Raw genomic sequence first — 20,893 nt, 5'->3', positions numbered from 1 at the left:
CATATGTTCCCTGGCACCCCCCAACAGGGTTTTTATCCGTTCAATGGGCCACAGGTTCAAGGGGAGAGCAATTTGCAATGTGCCCCTACGGGCATGCTAAACTCCCACCAGGTTAACAACCCTCCCATTCCCCCCTTATGGGCCCCTTCCAACCCTTGGTGGGGCCAAAGCTCCAACCCTGGGTATAGTTCCCAACAACAGGGGCAAACCGGGGCTAATGTGGGCTCATGTGGTGACAGAACTGTATCAGGCAACATATACTCGCACAGTGTTTGTCATTGCAGAGAACAGAGTAGCGATCGACCACAACAGGCAGCGGATGGAGGTCGGACAGAGATGCCGGGCAGCAGCAACGCAGAAGGGGGTCACGGTGAGATGGGAGTCCTTGAGGTCCAGCAATTTGGGGAGTCTGATTCTTATTCATCCGAAGGGGACTTGTGGTCAAAGGGTGAGGATACCAGCAGCGAGGACAAGATGCTTAAAGTTTTGAGAAAATGTTTGAAGGCAGTAAAAAGTAAGGTAAGGCAGGAGATGAAAGGGTGCAGGGTCAGGCTAAGAACAGCTCATTGGTGGAAAAAGTGTTAGCGGCGGGCGGTCAGGATACTTACGCATGCTCATTGTCCCCGACATATGCACATTTGCCGCAGAAAGTTTTGAAACGTATTAGGGAAGTACATAGATATTTTTGAGTTATCAAGGGAAGCGGTAGCGGCAAAGGAGGAGAGAAGCGGTCAGTCGGATAGGAAACAGTGGAGTGGATCAAGGGGTTCCTAGTTTACGCCAGTGTATGGGTGGAATCCAGACCGGAACAATGCATCAACATCTTAAAGTACATGGACTTGGTGGTTGATGCGCATGCTTTTTATGGGGGTCTGTGCTGGTTGGAGTACGACAGGGCTTTTAGGAAAAAGATGGTAGGAAGTAAGATTTTGAGTTTTGGCCAGAAAGATTTGGATTTATGGTCCAGATTGATGGGGAGAGATAGGGCTCAGGTGGGAACAGGGGCCAGGGGGGCCAACCAAGTTAGCAAGGGCAGAATGGTTTGTTTGGCATATAACAAAAGGAACTGTAATCGGGGGTTTGCATGTAGATATAGACACGCGTGCTCCAAGTGTGGGGCAGGCACCCCCAGGTGGAGTGCGGGGGGAAAAAATTTGAAGGTAAGCTCAGTAATTCCTTTCATGGGTTTGCAAAAGGCGCAGTCACCAGTGAACATAAACAGGCTAAGTGAGTGGCTAAGGCATTATCCCGATAGGGAAAAAGCTGGATTTTTGGAGGAGGGGTTTAAGTTTGGTTTTAAATTGCCTGTTGAGGGGGAGGTGCAAGGTATCACCGGGGTGGTTCCAGAGAAAGAGGAGGGTCGGTTAACGATGCAATAGGGAAGGAAGTAAGCGAGGTACATTATCAGTCATTTGAGTCAGCGGTTAAAAGGGTAAGAGGATGTGGAAAGGGGGCATTGATGTCCAAGGTAGATATTGCATCCGCTTTTAGATTGTTACCATTGCATCTGGAAAGTTTTAAGTACACAGGGTGTTGTTTCAAGGGAAAGTTTTTTGTAGATAAATGTTTACCCATTTCATGCGCGTATTTTGAAGCATTGGTGTTTGCAGAGGATGTGCGGGTGGGAGACAATTGCCCACTACCATGATGATTTTTTGTTAGTAGGACCAGCAGGGTCAGAAATTTGCCAGGTAATGTTGCAAAAGTTTATAGCGCTACTGCAGGATTTGGGGGTCCCCATAGCACAAGAAAAGACAGTGGAGCCAGTAACAAAGTTGTCATATCTAGGCATAGAAATAGACTCATTAGAAGGCCAATGTAGGTTACCTGTCGAGAAGGTGAAGGCATTGTTGGAGGAGGTAAGGGAGGTGAAAACCAGCGGGAAGGTGACATTAAGAAAGATAGAGTCGCTGTTGGGTTCCCTTAATTTTGCATGTAGGGTGATTCCAATGGGCAAAGTATTTTCCAGGCGTTTACAGTTAAGTACGGTAGGAGTGAAGGCAGGACAACATAAAATTAGAATAACAAGGGCATTAAGAGATGATCTGCAGATTTGGGAGAGTTTCTTGGTGAAATTTAATGGAGTGCGGGTTTGGCTACGGGACCATGCTCCAATCAGAAGTTGAGATTGTTCTCAGACGCTTCGTGGTCAGTTGGCTTCGGATCCTTTTTTGACGGAAAGTGGTGTGCAGGGGTGTGGCCAGACGGTTGGGCAGAAAAGGCTTGGTTGAGGAACATGACATTGCTTGAACTATTCCCAATAGTGGTAGCAGTGGAATTATGGAAGAAACAGTTGAGGGACAGGTGGGTACATTTTTGGACCGACAATATGAGCGTGGTGTCGGCTGGGAACAATCTATCCAGTAGCTCCCCCCCCCTGTGTTGGCACTGTTAAGGCATATGGTAGGGAAGTGCATGGAGTGGAATATCAAATTCAGAGCTGAACATGTCCCAGGGGTCAATAACTCGATTGCGGATGCTTTGTCAAGGGGGAAGTGGGAGGTATTTTTTCAATTGGTACCAAATGCTGAGAGAACAGGATATGTGTGGCAGGTACTCACCCAATTCTAGAAAGACTGGTGGAAAAATCGTTGGAGGGATGGCGCAGCAAAAGGTAGGGCCGCCACCTTGGTGGCGGCAGCATCATTTATTACGAAGGTAAGAGGGGAGGAGGACCCTACAAAGGTTTTTGCAATTAGACAGGTGTTGAAGGGTTGGTCAAGGTCACAGCCACGAGGAGTAGACAAGAGGGAGCCATTAGACTCAGGCAGAGTAAAGAGGCTGGTGGCAGCATTGGGGGAGATATGTTGGGACAGGCACGAAGTGCTGCTATTTAAGGCAGCATTCACATTGGCTTTTGCGGGTGCTTTCAGGTTAGGGGAATTGGTGTCCACTTCAAAGAAGGGTAAAGATGGGTTACAGCTCGAAGACATAAAATGGGATGGCACAACTGTTAAGTGCTTTATCAGAAAGTCCAAGACTGATCAAAATGGGAAAGGGGCATGGGTGACTATGCTAAAGAAAGGGGGGGGCAATTTGTACAGTGGGGGCAGTGAGGGATTATTTGGGCTCACGAGGAGTTGAGGTAGGAGCTTTCCTTAGACACAAGGATGGTAGTGCCCTGTCCAGGTTCCAGTTTTGTCAGATACTTAAGAGGACAGCGGTGGCAGTGGGGCTAGAAAAAGACAGAATTTGTTCACATTCTTTCAGAATTGGGGCGGCATCAGAAGCAGCAGCGGCAGGATCATATGAGGGAAGCATTAAGCGTTTGGGGAGATGGAAATCTAATGCCTTCCGCACTTATATTCGTCCATTGCTATGTTAGTGATTGTATGTTGTCTCTCCCACAGAGGAAAAAAGTGTATGGGTGATTGGACACTCCTTCGTGTACTGGGCCGCAGAGAGAGCAAGGATGAGACCGTATGGATTACAACTGGGCCTGCCAGGCAACGGGGTCAAGGTGAAGTGGTTCGGGAGATGTGGTCTTCGATGGTTCCAAATGAGGAAGCTGGTGGAGGAAGCGGCAAAAGGGGGGCACCCGCAGGTGATCGTGATACATACCGGAGGGAACGACTTGACTAGTACCAAAGCTTGGGTACTAGTCAACAAGATGAAGGTGGATGTTGCCGTATGGAAAGAGAGGTGGCCGGGGGTAAAGTTTTTGTGGTCAGAAATTATTCAAAGGCAGAGTTGGATGGGGGCAACATCAACAGCGGCCATTGAAAAGGTGAGGAAGAAGGTCAACAAGGCCATGAAGGACTTTATGGTGGAGATGGAAGGAGTTTTTATTCAGCACAAGGACATTGATTTTGGGTGCCAAAGAATGTACAGGAAGGATGGCGTACACTTATCAGATGTGGGACTGGACATATTCAACAACAATCTGCAGGAAGGACTGGAGGACTGGTGGAAAGGAGTTTTTATGGGGTAAAAAAGGTAAGATCGGCAGAGGAGCCTACCTTTTTTGGTGGCGGATCGTGGCACTGCACTCCTGCTAAGAGCGGTTTCGGTGGTGGACCACGGCGAGTTTACCACTAGTTATACGGGTTGAACTCACACGTGGGGGGACACTAGTTATACGGCAGGTCCCCAGGACGTTTTGGGCCTGGGCAGTCACGAAAGCCGGACGGCGGCCCGGCGGCTGCCTGGGGGGACAGCCGTGGCAGGGGGCACGGCTGTCCTGGTTTACAGGATGCGAGCTGGGGGCAGGCGGGCCCCAGCTCAGGGAGTGCCGTCTCGCGATTGAAGTCAGGCTCCTCTTGCGCTGTATTGCCTATGGTTACTGTTTTTTAATAAATCGTGTTTCATGCCACAATTTACTTGCCAATTTAAGACTAATGTGTTTTTAATGTTTAAAGTTGTTACTAAGGGTTTAGCACGTGCACACCTTATGTGCAATTATCTTGTGAGCACAAAGCATAATCCTTGTACTTTCCGTTATGAATTGATTGATCCTTAGATCAGGCAATGTTACTTTAAGGGGGGATTCACACGAGCGTGTATTCGGTCCGTGCGGGCCGCGTGGTTTTCACGCGGCACGCATGGACCAATACAAGTCTATGGGGCAGTACAGACAGTCCGTGCTTTTTGCGCAGCGTTTGTCTGCTGCGCAAAAAGCGCGACAGGTTCAATAACTCTGCGTATTTCGCGCATCACGCACCCATTGAAGTCAATGGGTGCGTGAAAATCACGCGCACCACACGGAAGCACTTCCGTGGGACGAGCGTGATTCGCGCAACAGCAGTGAAAAGGATGAATGAAAACCGAAAAGCACCACGTGCTTTTCTGTTTCCGAACATCCAAACGGAGTGTCTTTGCGATGAGCGAAGCCGGACAAGCGTACCGAACTTCACCGGGTTCGGCCAAACTCGTTTTGGCCGATCCCGGCAAAAAAATTATCGGTACGCGACGTCAGGAGATAGTCACTGTCCATGGTGCTGAAAGAGTTAAACTGTTTCAGCACCATGGACAGTGACTTGCGATCCCAAAATACATTAACCTGTAAAAAAAAACCGAAGTTCTAACTTACCGATTACTCCTGTCTCCTTCCTGCAGTCCGACCTCCCGGGATGACACTTCAGTTCAAGTGACAGCTCCAGCCAATCACAGGCCAAGCACAGGCTGCAGCCAATCACAGGCTGCAGCGGTCACTTGGACTGCTGCGTCATCCAGGGAGGTGGGGCCCGATGTCAAGAGAGGCGCGTCACCAAGGACGCGTCACCAAGGACGCGTCACCAAGGCAACGGCCGGGAAGTTCTCGGTAAGTAGGAACTTTATCTTTTTTTTTTACAGGTTTTTCGCTGTTGTGTTCGGCATTCACTGTCGAGCACGCTGAAAGATTTAGCTCTTTCAGCACCTTGGACAGTGACGGGCGTTGACAAGCCTCATCTCTATGATGCCGGCTGCGCGAAAATCACGCAGCCGCGCATCAGACACGCATGACACACGCAGCTGTCAAATGGTTTTTGCGCTCGCAAAACGCTGCGTTGTTTGCGCGCGCAAAAACGCAACGTTCGTGTGAATCTCCCCTAACTTTGATATATTCCTAGAACCAGCAGGAAGTATCACGTTGCACTGTTACACTGTTTCCAATCTGCAATTGTCCTGATTGGTTTCTATTCCTGTCAATCAAGAATTTTTAGCATATCTGGGCCGTGAGTCCGGCCACCACCCCTGGAAGAAGCCAGAAGTTCCGGCGAAAAGCGCGTCGGGTGTTTTACTGACAACAATGTACATGCTTAAACACATACTCTGTAAATTGAGACACCAGTCTCCAACTAATAATTGTGGCAGAATATCTGCTAGAAACAGGGACTCCTCTATGCCTCTACCACTGAAGGTGCACACAGTACACGCGCTCAGTGAACTATAGCAGTTCAAACGAAGGGACCGTACGAGGCTGTACTGGACGTGCTGACAAGCACCCAGACTGCTGATCTCGGCTCAAAGGTTTTAACTCCCTGGTCATTGGTCACGAACGGCACGGTCTACTGCATGCCGTAGTGATCATTGAGTAGCCTCATAAGAACGCAGAGACTGTTATTTCAACAGTCTCTCGTCGACGCTGTACACATAGTGTGTGCCTAGGGAGCCGTAGCAGCCCACAGTGAGGGACCGTGCTAAGCTGTACTGGACGTGCTGACTAGCACCCAGACAGCTGATCCCGGCTCATCCTATGTTACTCTCTCTTACTTGACCGTGCTCAGCATTGCACCTTGTATGCTGTTCTGGTTTCTGTGCAATCTGACAGACACGCAGTGACTGTCACCTAACTAGGTTCCTCCACCGCTGGGCTACTATTACAGCCCGATGAAGGAACCTTCAGCACAGTATATGGGTATGTTCACACGGCGGGGGTCCGTAACGGCTGAAATTACGGGGATGTTTCAGCCTGAAAACATCCCCGTAATTTCAGCCGTACCGGCATGTGCAGGCGCTTGAACGCCGCGTCAATTACGGCCGTAATTAGCGCTGCTATTCATTGGAGTCAATGAATAGCGGCTCCAATTACGGCCAAAGAAGTGACAGGTCACTTCTTCTACGCGGGCGTCTATTTACGCGCCGTCATTTGACAGCGGCGCGTAAATATACGCCTCGTGTGGACAGACAAACATTGCTTTCAATGGGCAGATGTTTGTCAGCGCTATTGAGGCGCTATTTTCAGACGTAATTCGGGGCAAAAACGCCCGAATTACGTCCGTAAATAGGCCGTGTGAACATACCCTAATAGAGATCTGAGTACCACTACAACTAACCAGAGCTAATGCTCTAGCAGTGTATGTTTTACAACACCTTGCATTAGCATTAACAATTGTGGGCTAAATAATGTAAAAAACATATACCCAAGATTTAGGCTACTCGTCCCATTGCTTATATATTATCTCTAACGGAGTAAGATTATTTAAAGAGGCTCTGTCACCAGATTTTGCAACCCCTATCTCCTATTGCAGCAGATAGGCGCTGCAATGTAGATAAGAGTAACGTTTTTTTTTTGTTTTTTTTTTTAAAACGAGCATTTTTGGCCAAGTTATGACCATTTTTATATTTATGCAAATGAGGCTTTCTAAAGTACAACTGGGCATCTTTAAAGTTAAAGTACAACTGGGCGTGTATTGTGTATGTACATCTGGGCGTTTTTACTTCTTTTACTAGCTGGGCGTTGTGAATAGAAGTGTATGATGCTGACGAATCAGCATCATCCACTTCTCTTCGTTAACACCCAGCTTCTGGCAGTGCACAGACACAGCGTGTTCTCGAGAGATCACGCTGTGACGTCACTCACTTCCTGCCCCAGGTCCTGCATCGTGTCGGACGAGCGAGGACACATCAGCACCAGAGGCTACATTTGATTCTGCAGCAGCATCGGCGTTTGCAGGTAAGTCGATGTAGCTACTTACCTGCAAACGCCGATGCTGCTGCAGAATCAACTGTGGCCTCTGGTGCCGATGTGTCCTCGCTCGTCCGACACGATGCAGGACCTGGGGCAGGAAGTGAGTGACGTCACAGCGTGATCTCTCGAGAACACGCTGTGTGTCTGTGCACTGCCAGAAGCTGGGTGTTAACGAAGAGAAGTGGATGATGCTGATTCGTCAGCATCATACACTTCCATTCACAACGCCCAGCTAGTAAAAGAAGTAAAAACGCCCAGATGTACATACACAATACACGCCCAGTTGTACTTTAACTTTAAAGATGCCCAGTTGTACTTTAGAAAGCCTCATTTGCATAAATATAAAAATGGTCATAACTTGGCCAAAAATGCTCGTTTTTAAAAAAAAAAACACGTTACTCTTATCTACATTGCAGCGCCGATCTGCTGCAATAGCAGATAGGGGTTGCAAAATCTGGTGACAGAGCCTCTTTAAGACATTTATTTGTCTACAGTGTCAAGTGAGGGGTCATTGGCACTACGAATTTTCATTTAACATTGTTATTTTAACTATTTACTAATAAAGAATTTATTATTTTCAAAATTAATTGATCACACTACTTTCCCCTTTCCCTTTCCTGTTACTATACATACTATATCATAATTCGGTGGTGTACACCTAGTGTGAATCCTATTTCTCCAACATTATATATAAAATTGTACGAGGGTAATACCTATCAATACATATTCATAATAATGTGTGCTTGCATTTGTAGGCTGCCCTCCATTTTAGGCCCTGTTCACACGGAGTTTTTTTACAAGGTGAAAACCGCGGCAAAAAACTTCCAAAATTGCATTCCATTGGTTTCAATGGGAGGTGGAGGTGTTCGCGGGAAAAATAAGCAACATGCCCTATATTGAAGCGTTTTCCACCTCAAAAACCCTATTGAAATCAATGAGAGACGGAAAAAAATGCCACGAACGGCTCTCGTTTTTTTCCCCTTGCTTGAAGAAACAGGTAAAAAACGCGTCAAAAAACGCCTGTGGTGCAAAACCAGTAAAAAAAAACAAAAAGCGGAGCTGATTTTTCCAGCCAGAGTTCTCAGCCGGCAAAAAACTCTGTGTGAACAGGGCCTAACGTGTCTTGCGATGTGTTCTTTTATGATGATATGAAAATATTGAGTGTGCATTCCTAAGCCATTATCACAATAATGTATTTTATTGGCTGTGTTCCATTGTGATGATGTCACATTAGGTTTTGTGTGTATTTATATGATTCCCTTTATTGTGGTAATACAATAGTTTGAGTATATTTATGGGCTGTACAGAGCATGACAGAGTAGTTTGTGTATTTATAGGCTGTGCCTTAAATCGTCACTATAGCGTGTATAAGTGTTAATAAACTGCAGTATGCCATGATGTCAAAACATGGGGGTGGGTCTTTTTTTTGTATTGGGGCCTAGGACCTACAGGTTACATCTATGTTACGGATCCTAATGTAACATATCCCACATTCAAACTGTCCGAATGCATTTTCCCTCTTAGGATATTCTAATGTACATATAGGTTTCTGATGAACCTCTTTCTGAGGATTATCCGATTTTTCATGTACATATTAAAAGGACAAAAAAAATAGATACTAAAAACGTATTCCTAGTAGTAAAAATATATATATTATGCTCACAATGAAAAATATGCTACCAGACACACTTTCTGACACTACCTAGATACCCTTACCAATTAGCATAGAGGAAGTGTACCGCAAAAGATAGGACATGTCATATCTTTTGCTGTTTACAGTCCGTTCTCCCATACTTTGTATGGGAACACGGGCCTAAAGCTGATGGCGGCCACCCGTACCTGCAATCGTGGCCCATGATTACGGGCACGGTGTGCATGAGACCTAAATTTGGTGCATTTTACAACTCTTAGCCACTCCATTTTTGCTACACACTTTTAAAAACAGTCGAGGCAGATGTAAAAAGTGTCTAACACATATTATTTTGGTTCACGCTGTGTATTCATGCGCATTTAGTTAATCTCCATATAGTCCGAATGAGTGACAGCCTAGTGGAAGGGCAGAATCAGACGTGGCGGATTTGCAGCGTAACTTCAGCGTGGACTCTGTACAATATATGCAGCACTTTGCATCCCAATTTTTTTCAATTATTTGTTTAATCATTACATATTTTAATACTATTTTTGGGGGTCCCTAAATAATCTTTTTAATGTTCAGGAAACAAGTTCACGTACAATAACTCCCCAAACTCCTAGCATTTGCAGCCATACAGCCTTCTAGTATATAACCAACATCTGGAAGTGCTTTGATCTGCAGAAATTCCGTCTTCCAGTGTTCAGTCTCATCTCTGGAGAATTTCCTGGGCTGTACCAGCAAAACTGTCTTTCCAATAAATACTGTTTTATGTAGTTCAGAGGTTTAAAAGGACAGAAATAAAATAAGAAAAAAATAAATATCCTGAAATAAATTCTATGTTCAATTTTAAAGAAAGAAAAATGTAAAATGTCAAATTCGGAATTCAAAATTGTTGACCTCTGCTACAGGATGAATTGGGCTGGATAGATACTTATAGTAAATCCGGGTTCCCATGTATCTGATACGCTGCGTAAAACTATGCAGTGTATCTGACCTGGAACCCACAGCACACCACATTGTGGTGCAGTTTTTCGGGCGGAATTTCCGATGCCGTAAGCAGCGTAGAAATAATAAAAATAGAACGTCCATACTTACCTAGGCCGTTGTCAGGTTGACGTGTCCATTCTTTGCCGTCCGGTCCGGCCTCCCTGGATGATACTAAAGCCCATGTGATTGGCGGCAGCGTTCCCATGGAATGAAATGTCATCCCAGGAGGCCGGACTGGAGGAAGAAGCAGAGAGTTCTGGGTAAGTATGATTTTTTTTTTTTCCGAGTTGCAATTCTGCCTCAAAAGTCGCAACACTTGGCTATTTTTTGCAGGTTTTGCATCCCCATTGAATTCAATGTGGAATACCCGCAACAGAAAAGCAACGATGCAGAATAAATTGACATCCTGCAGATTTAAATTCCTAACATGCTCGTGTGAATCCAGCCTAAGGGTATGTTCACACGCACTGTTTTCAGACGTAATTCCGGCGTTTTACGCCTCGAATTACGCCTGAAAAAACGGCTCCATTACGCTTACAAACATCTACCCGTTGCTTGCAATGGATTTTATGGTGTTCTGTTCCCACGAGGTGTAATTTTACGCGTCGCTGTCAAAATACGGCGCGTAAAAAGACACCCGCAAAAAAGAAGTACATGTCACTTCTTGGGACGTTTTTGGAGCCGTTTTTCATTGACTCCATTGAAAAAAAATTCCAATAACGGCCGTAAAATACGCCGCAAAAAACGCGAGTTGCTACAAAAACATCTGAAAATCAGGAGCTGTTTTTGTTTGAAAACAGCTGTGTATTTTCAGACTTTTTGGTCACTGCATGTGAACATACCCTAAGGGTATGTTCACACGGCCTATTTTCGGCCGTTTTTCGGCCCGTAAAATCGGAAGCAGAACGCCTCCAAACATCTGCCCATTGATATCAATGGGAAAAACGGCGTTCTGTTCCGACGTTTTTTTAAAAAAAACGGTGGCGTAAAAATACGGCCGTGAAAAAGAAGTACAGGACACTTCTTGGGACGTTTTTGGAGCAGTTTTTCATAGACTATTGAAAAATAGCTCCAAAAAACAACCGTAAAAAAACGCTGCAAAAATGGCTTAAAAAACATCTGAAAATCAGGAGCTGTTTTCCCTTTTAAACAGCTCCGTATTTTCAGAAGTTTTTGAGTTTGCGTGTGAACATACCCTTAGGCCTTGTTCGCACATAAAACTATAGCACTGAAGCACCGGATAAAACTATGTGCACAAATATAACAAGAAAATATACACAAGGATTAAATGCAGCACAAATAACACATTCAATCCGAATATGGAAGCAAAAATGTTTCATCCAATGGCACACATTTTCTAATGCTAATAATTAGACAGTGTAAGCTTAGACCAGGCGGTTACAACATGCGCCAAATTTATCACTGTGGTGCACGCTGCATGATTATTTTGGTGAATCTTACATCACTTGTTAGAAACTTTTCCTTAAGCAACTTTTGCTTAGGCTTATTTTGTGCAAGTTTTTTTGGCGCATTTCAGTTGCACATTTGGCGTATTTTATTCCACGCCCCCTACCTGACTGGCCACACCCATTTCCCAGTAAGCCATACCCCCTTTTCTAGTGAGATACAAACATCAAAATTGCCCAAAACTGCACCAATTTGCACCAAATGTTGCATTTTTTGACACTTTTACCTACACGTCAGCCTATCCCTTGATTTACGTGAGCAAATGGTTCAACAACATATTTTTGTCATATTTTATTGCAATTTACATACAGCACAGAACTATAAGCTAAGGCTCTGTTCAGCCTGTCGAGTTTCCGATTTTTTTATTGGCAAGAGTAGCATAGTCTTTAGTGTTATTATTGCTTTAAAAAAAATACCAGAACCCCGACAAAAACCTGATGGTAAAATTATAAAGTCAATGAGATTCGTCAGTCTGATGGCCCTCGAAGCCCCTGCTGAGCATGCCTGACTATATGAACCTGGCTATTCCACCTTCACCCGGTTTGACTAACAAGGTTTCAAGGTTACGCGTTAGGATAAAGGTACAATTCTATGCCTTGGATCTGTATACCCTCTGCAAGACAACAGTAAATTCTGTCAGAGACTACTCCAGGGACGCAACCTGGGGAGTCCCAGCGCTATACGACCGTGATGGGCGTCTTAAGGTGATCGTAAATCCTTTAGACTCTACCCCTAATAACAACGCAGGGGTTTCTCTTCCTGTCCTGAAATTAGTTTATTATTGTCAGGATTCATTGGTATCCATTTGCAAACACATCTGACATCAATGGGAACCATGACGCTAATGTGAACAGAGTCTAAAATCAAGCACATGCATCTTGTACCCTTTCTCCCAGAGATTTTGGCAGTGCGGTACTGGGTGATAGGGGTTACACTATGTTTCTTGATAACCGCTGTAGTTTTTTTTTTTCAGCCAGAATTTTTAATTTAACATAAAGGCTGGGTTCACACGAGCATGTTACGTCCGTAATGGACGGAACGTATTTCGGCCGCAAGTCCCGGACCGAACACACTGCAGGAGCCGGGCTCCTAGCATCATAGTTATGTACGATGCCAGGAGTCCCTGCCTCGCTGCGGGACAACTGTCCCGTACTGTAATCATGTTTTCAGTACGGGACAGTAGTTCCACGGAGAGGCAGGGACTCCTAGCATTGTACATAACTATGATGCTAGGAGCCCAGCTCCCTGCAGTGTGTTCGGTCCAGGAATTGCGGCCGAAAGACGTTCCGTCCTTTACGGATGTAACATGCTCGTGTGAACCCAGCCTTAGGCTATGTTCACACACTTAGGCTGGGTTCACACGACCTATTTTCAGACGTAAACGAGGCGTATTATGCCTTGTTTTACGCCTGAAAATAAGGCTACAATACGTCGGCAAACATCTGCCCATTCATTTGAATGGGTTTGCCGACGTACTGTGCCGACAACCGGTCATTTACGCGTCGTCGTTTGACAGCTATCAAACGACGACGTGTAAAAATACAGCCTAGTCAAAAGAAGTGCAGGACACTTCTTTCAGACGTAATTTGAGCCGTTCTTCATTGGACTCAATGAAGAGCAGCTCAAAATTTACGGCTGTCAGAGAAGCCTCGCAAAATGCGAGGAGGAGCATTTACGACTGAAACGAGGCAGCTGTTTTCTCCTTGAAAACAGTCTGTCATTTCAGACGGAAAAGCCTGCTACCGTGTGCACATACCCTTAGCAAAAAACATCTGAAAATACATCAGCTCCTGATTTTCAGACGTTTTTTTAAGCCATTCACTCCTTGAGCCATTTTTGGAGCCGTTTTTCTCATTGACTCAATAGAAAAACAGCTCCAAAAAATGGCCATAAAAAATGCCGCAAAAAACACAAGTTGCTTAAAAAACGGCTGAAAATCAGATGCCGTTTTCCCTTGAAAACAGCTCCGTATTTTCAGCCGTTTTTTGTTTGCCATGTGAACATAGCCTTAAAGAGCATTACATCAACATTTACTACACTCACCATAAATTTTATTTGACTTCCAAATTTAGCAAACCACCAAATTCAGTTTTCTTGTGGTTCCCCACAGAGACCGGTAGTGCCATCTCAATGGTCACTATAGACCTAACAACAGTCCCAGAAGGAGGTGTGGGTTATAAGATTGGCATAAAAGGGTGTTTTTATGTAGTTTGGGAGTGTTTCCAGGTGGAATGGGTGGGGATTCAATTTTCTACCATTTGGGATTAAAATCTTGGGAGGTATGGACTACATAACTGTTGCTATTGCAGTTCTCATTTTTAATACCCTGGAAACTTTGGGCATAAAGAATACCTGGATTTATGGTTAGGTCCCTTAAACTGTGGCTCAGGTAAGATAGCAAGCGGCCCCTTTTTAGAACATTTGTTTTTGATAAAAACAGAATAGATAATAGGAGGGATTAATTATGAAGCTGCTGGTAAAAATACATGTGTTTATGTTTTATAGAGGGCACATTTGGAGATAGAGATCAATAGAGGGTTGCAGAATAAGTCAAAAACAGTCTAATGAAAAATCTGATTAAACTTTAGCCTATAGCCATTCTGTAAGCATAATCTGTCGTGGGGCGTAACTATAGGGGGTGCAAAGATTGCAGTCGCACCTGGGCCCTGGAGCCTTAGGGTATGTTCACACGGCCAAATTTCAGACGTATACGAGGCGTATTATGCCTCGTTTTACGTCTGAAAATACGGCTCCAATACGTCGGCAAACATCTGCCCATTCATTTGAATGGGTTTGCCGACGTACTGTGCAGACGACCTGTTATTTACGCATCGTCGTTTGACAGCTGTCAAACGATGACGCGTAAAAATACAGCATCGTCAAAAGAAGTGCAGGACACTTCTTTGGACGTTTTTGGAGCTGTTTTCTCATAGACTCCAATGAAAACAGCTCCAAAAACGGACGTAAAAAACGGCGTGAAAACGCCGCGAAAAATGCGAGTTGGTAAAAAAACGTCTGAAAAGCAGGGTCTGTTTTCCCTTGAAAACAGCTCTGGATTTTCAGACGTTTTTGTTGACTACGTGTGAACATACCCTCAGAGGGCTGGAAAATGAGTTTGAATCAGCAGGAAATGTAGGCCACCTACACACGAGCGTGTTGTCCACGATATACGGTCCGTACGTCGACCGAAATGCGACTGACGTATGGATCGTATATCACGGACCAAACCCGCTCGTGTGTGAGGCTCCTTACACCTTAGGCCCCGAAAATCCACAGGAGAATTGCGGCCCCATTTATTCCTATGGGGCCATGCACACGACCGTGGTTTTCACAGTCCGTGCATGGCCCCGTACCGCAGAAAGAACGGGCAAGCCTTATTACGGCCATGTTCTGGGGTCCGGGCTCATTGAAAATAATGGCTGCGGCCATGTGCGCAGCCCTCAATTTGCGGGCGGCTCGCGGCTGTCACTCGGAAATCATGGCCGTGCACATGGCTACGGTCGTGTGCATGAGGCCTTAGGGTATTCTCACTTGTTTCAGAAATTTCCCTACATCTGAATGTGGCTGGTTTCTGCAGCACATCCATAGATTTTGACAAACTGCAGAAATTTCTGCAGCAAATCGGATCTCACACACCATTTTGATGCAGATTTTTTTGCTTTTTTTTTAGCTAAATTTTGAAGTTGGTACAAAAGAAAGGAGATGCATCAGTCTTTTCTTTAGACCTTTCATTCTATTTGGATCCAGTTCTGGCTTTGGCTCAAAAAAGGCCAAAAACTGAATCAAAACTATGTGTGTGTGTGTGATCCTGGTCTAAAGACATGTGATAGTTGGGGGGGGGGGGGGGGTCGCTCTGTTGCTGATTCTGCATTGGGCCCAGGAGCTTCAAGTTAGACCTCTGTCTGTTCAGTATAATATAATTTGTATTCTCCATTGAACACTTGCATGTAGATCACTTTGCAAAAAAAAAAAATATATATATATATACATTGCTTCCTGCAAAAGAGGAAGTATGAAGTTCTAGATTGTGTAAATGTTCCGTTCATGTTTAAAAAAAAGTACGGATGTATTTGGTAAAAAAAAAATAAAGCTCTGACTGGAAGCGGACGTGTGCGGTAATCGGTCTGCCTGTAACACTATATACTGTGTTCTTCTTTTGGTCAAATATGTGGTCAGCTAATTCACAGTAGGGGGTGTAAAAGTTGCAATCATAAACAGGCACAAACATCTGGAGGGCCCACAGACCCCCTGCCACATAATATTAGAGGTATAAGTGGTAGTTTCTTTCAGACCCATGCTAAAATGTCTCCTGTCAGAATGTGGTACTTTACTAAACCCTTAGGCCTCATGCACACGACCGTAGCCGTGTGCACGGCCGTGATTTTCGGGTCGGCCGGCTGCGGACTGTCAGCGGACTGTCAGCCGCAGGCCGCCCGCACATGCACATGGCCACGGCCATTGTTTTCAATGAGCCCGGACCGCAGAACCGGGCCGTAATAAGACATGCCCGTTCTTTCTGCGGTCCGGGCTCCCGGGCCGTGCACGGACCGCAAAAACTACGGTCGTGTGCACGGCCCCATAGAAAAGAATGGGGCCGCAATTCTCCCGTGGATTTTCGGGGGAATTGCGGCCGCAAAAACACGGTCGTGTGCATGAGGCCTTAGGGTATGTCCACACGATAAGTGGCTTTTACGTCTGAAAAGACAGACTGTTTTCAGGAGAAAACAGCTGCGTCGTTTCAGACGTAAAAGCTCCTCCTCGCATTATGCGAGGCGTCTTTGACGCTCGTAATCTTGAGCTGCTCTTCGTTGAATGCAATGAAGAACGGCTCAAATTACGTTGCAAAGAAGTGTCCTGCACTTCTTTGCCGAGGCAGTCAATTTACGCGTCGTCGTTTTACAGCTGTCAAACGACGACGCGTAAATGACAGGTCGTCGGCACAGTACGTCGGCAAACCCATTCAAATGAATGGGCAGATGTTTGCCGACGTATTGCAGCCCTATTTTCAGACGTAAAACGAGGCATAATACACCTCGTTTATGTCTGAAAATAGGTCGTGTGAACCCAGCCTTAGGGTAAATCCCAATGGAGCATCATTGTCGAGTCCTTGTTGCAGCAGACAGCCCCGCCGGCACCCTGTTTGGTGCGGCTGTCAAATTTCCCGTTAATGGCTGTGCATTGCTGTTTACCTGCAGCATCGCCACCTTTTGTGAAGGTAAACCGCTGTGCGCTGTCTGTTCTTTATGCATCAGTTGCTAAAGAAATGCATAGAAATTTTTTTAAAAAGTGAATCCGGAAGGGCTTGCAGGAGAGAAAAACAGACGAGAGAAACGTACGACACGGAAACCACACTGACGCAACACGGACAGTCGTATGCATGAAAAAGGCAAATTTTTAGTGGATGCAGATCAGACACGCTCGTTTGAATAAGGCCTCCGGGTACCCCTTTAGACACTTCAGCTGTAACCCATAAATGTGGAGTGAATATAGCCTCATGTGGGTCTTTATAACACACAAGCCTCGTTTTTCATCTAGATATGGATATAGTAATGTGAACGGAGAGATTATCGGCAACCTATCATGATGGTTGAAAGCAAGGTTTGACCTATTGGTTTGTCATTTAAAAGTAACAGGAGTGAAAAGTACAAGTTATTCGTCGGCATGCAATGTTAGTCTTTCCCTGTAGAAGCTACATTTGGAGTTTGCCTCTGCATAGCAAATAGCCCATAGCAAACTCTTGAAACGGGGTCCCCCCGGGTGCCACAAGCAGCCTCACTTATAGTGCCCCCTGTAGAATGTGCCATACAGCCCCCCTGTAGAAAGTGCTATATAGCCCCTATAGACTGTGTCACACCCCATTTATAGATGGCGCCTCCACCTCCCCCTTGTAGATAGTGCCATACAGCCCCCCTGTGGATATTGCCATAAAGCCCCCACTGTATATAGTGCCACACAGCACCCCTCCCTTGTATATAGTGCCACACAGCCCCCCCTTAATAGATTGCGCCACACTCGGCCCCCTGTAGACTGCGCCACACTCGGCCTCCTGTAGACTGCGCCACACTCGGCCCCCTGTAGACTGCGCCACACTCGGCCCCCTGTAGACTGCGCCACACTCGGCCCCCTGTAGACTGCGCCACACTCGGCCCCCTGTAGACTGCGCCACACTCGGCCCCCTGTAGACTGCGCCACACTCGGCCCCCTGTAGACTGCGCCACACTCGGCCCCCTGTAGACTGCGCCACACTCGGCCCCCTGTAGACTGCGCCACACTCGGCCCCCTGTAGACTGCGCCACACTCGGCCCCCTGTAGACTGCGCCACACTCGGCCCCCTGTAGACTGCGCCACACTCGGCCCCCTGTAGACTGCGCCCCACTCGGCCCCCTGTAGACTGCGCCCCACTCGGCCCCCTGTAGACTGCGCCCCACTCGGCCCCCTGTAGACTGCGCCCCACTCGGCCCCCTGTAGACTGCGCCCCACTCGGCCCCCTGTAGACTGCGCCCCACTCGGCCCCCTGTAGACTGCGCCAGACTCGGCGGCAGGACTATGTGACTCTTCAGGATAGCGGCACTGCCCCATGACCTTCTAATGAGTAATTAGCATATAGTGTGCGCCGTTTGAAAAGTGGATTTTAAGAATTTTGCTGCATCTGAAAAAAACATACAAGGGAATGTTTGGAAATATTGTCAGTTCATGTATTACCGCATGGTGGCGGTTCAAGGGGTTAAAAACTACCTGACAGATTCCCATTAAATATACAATGAATTGAGAACAATTCCATCTACCCTGCAGTTTTGTTATTATAAATATATCCTATATAACTACAGATCCAGAACCAAGCTCTGACATATATACAGTACCACAACCAAGCTCAGTACATAAATACAACACTAAAACCAAGCTCCGTACATAAATACAGCACTAGAACAAAGCTCAGTACATGTATACAGCGCTAGAACCAAGCTCCGTACATAAATACAGCACTAGAACCAAGACCATACATATATACAGCACCAGAACCAACCTCAGTACATATATACAGCACCAGAACCAACCTCAGTACATATATACAGCACCAGAACCAACCTCAGTACATATATACAGCGCCAGAATCAACCTCCGTACATATATACAGCGCCAGAATCAACCTCAGTACATATATACAGCACCAGAACCAACCTCAGTACATATATACAGCACCAGAACCAACCTCAGTACATATATACAGCACCAGAACCAACCTCAGTACATATATACAGCACCAGAACCAACCTCAGTACATATATACAGCACCAGAACCAACCTCAGTACATATATACAGCACCAGAACCAAACTCATTACATATATATACACAGCACCAAAACCAATCTCATACGTGTATATACAGCACCAGAACCAAGCTCAGTACTTGCATACAACATCAGAACCAAGATCCGTACATATATACAACACCAGAACAAATACAGCTCAATTTAGTGCAACCCCTGCCGTATAGGTTTGTACGGCGTAAAACTACAGCTCCCAGCATTGGCCCGAACAATGGTGAAGATATGCTGGTAGATGCTGTTTCACAAAAAAAAAATCATACCACCCATCATCTCACTGCAGATCATACAGTGCTGATTAGAGGCAGAATAAACATTTACATTAACTGACTCATCGGTGACGTCTAAGATTCTAGTTCTTTTCTTCTCCCTACGGTCCAGACATCTATGATGGATTTCTACCGGCCATGACCCATTTCTGCAGTTTTCCGCTCAGATGTCTTCAGCTTCTCACTTTTAAAACCTTTCCGCACCTATAAACAAAGTTAAAATTCTCAACACCTCTTGCACCTCTAACTAACTATAATAGCGCCATACACTGTGTCCCTGATTATAATAGTACCATACACTGTCACACACACACCGTGCCCCCTGTAGATAGTGACCCCCATAGAGCCTCTGTAGATAGTGACTTACATAGAAGCCCCCGTAGATAGTGTCTCACATACAGCCCCTGTAGATAGTGTCCACATATGCACTCCAGAGCTGCAAGGCAATAGTGCTAACCACTGAGCCACCGTGCTGCCCTACATATAGCTTCACCTATAGGTAGTGCTCCACGTATAGCCCACCTCTGTAGACCGTGCCCTACATATAGCCACCCTGTTGCTAGTGCCCCACAGGTAACCCACCCCTGTATATAGTGTCCCACATATAGCCCACTCCTATAGAAAGTGCCCTAAAAAATAGCTCCCCTATAGGTAGTGCTCTACATATAGCCCACCCCTGCATAGTGTCTCACATATAGCTCCCCCTGTATATAGTGGCCCACATATAGACCCCCCTGTATATAGTGGCCCACATACAGACCACCCCTGTAGGTAGTGCCCCACATATAGACCTGCCCCCTGTATATAGTGGCCCACATATAGAGCCCCCACTATAGATAATGCCGTTAACAGTTTTGAGAAGAAAAAACTATAAACTTTACATAGTCACATGATCCCATTCCCACGCTGTTCGCTGGCGATGCAGATCTGCTCTCTTCTGAGCGGGTCTGCAGGAGCTGAACGAGCGTTATCCAATGACGCTGATTGGCGGGGCAGAATGACTTGCCCCGTCAACCAGCACCTTTCAAGCATGGAAGCGATGCCAATCAGCGTCATTGTAAGGTGCTGAATGCCCATACTTGTTGGAAGCTCGGCCGCGCGGGCCCCATAGTAGCGTCGCTACCGCTGTAGCAGCCGTAGCGGCTGCAAGCAGCGCCACCGAGCATATGGGGGGTGTGTCAGCTGGCAGCACGGGCCCCCTCAAGCTGCGGGCCCCGTAGCAGCCGCTACGGCTTCTACCTCTGTAGTTACGCCACTGCCGGTGAGATTAGTTGTATTGGCTAGAAGAACTGGTTTGTGCGCACATCGGTTTTCTAATTTTACTATTCACAGTAGCTGAAAAACCATTTCCTTTTTCTGTACGCTGGTTTCCTGTTATCTTTATGGTGCTTGGTTATAGAAGTTGCTGAAAGAAATGTTTGTGCATGCAAAAAAAGGCAAATAAAACACCTCATTAACCAAAGGATAAACACAAATATACATTCCAAGGACAGAGGCGGTTTAAGCTGTTAAAAAATTCAGGGCCCAGAACAACATTGAAATGACACCTCTCTCCCTGTCACCACTGTGCACACGGACCACCAACACATTTTCAAGCTTGACACAGTGGTCCTGGTGACCCCGTTGTTTAGTATCCATCCTTGGTCATACAGCGCTTTGTTCTTTCTTCCTGTGTCAATAGTTTATTATCTAGAGATACTTTTCTTATTTCTTATGATTCATTTGCCCTTCATGGTAGCCCTGTCATTTAATAATAACCATTGAATTCCAGTATATTGACGATAGCATCCCTGGTGGTCTAGTGGTTCGAAATACCAGCTA

At 46.0% G+C, this 20,893-nt stretch overlaps 1 protein-coding gene across 1 annotated transcript in view; it reads left to right on the top strand.

Annotated features, from left to right (window-relative positions):
* The first annotated feature begins 3,359 nt into the window (after positions 1-3,359).
* The window catches only part of WIPF1 (WAS/WASL interacting protein family member 1), a 74,556-nt gene continuing 57,022 nt past the window's right edge, over positions 3,360-20,893 (top strand). The window contains exon 1 of the mRNA XM_075831133.1: positions 3,360-3,936. The gene's annotated coding sequence lies outside the window, so the exon portion shown is untranslated. The remainder of the gene's footprint in view (positions 3,937-20,893) is intronic.

Source organism: Rhinoderma darwinii, chromosome 6 (genome assembly GCF_050947455.1).
Source record: "Rhinoderma darwinii isolate aRhiDar2 chromosome 6, aRhiDar2.hap1, whole genome shotgun sequence".
Classification (NCBI taxonomy): Eukaryota; Metazoa; Chordata; class Amphibia; order Anura; family Rhinodermatidae; genus Rhinoderma; species Rhinoderma darwinii.
The sequence above is the reverse complement of the archived record's forward strand: the minus strand, read 5'-3'. Positions and strand labels throughout refer to the sequence as shown.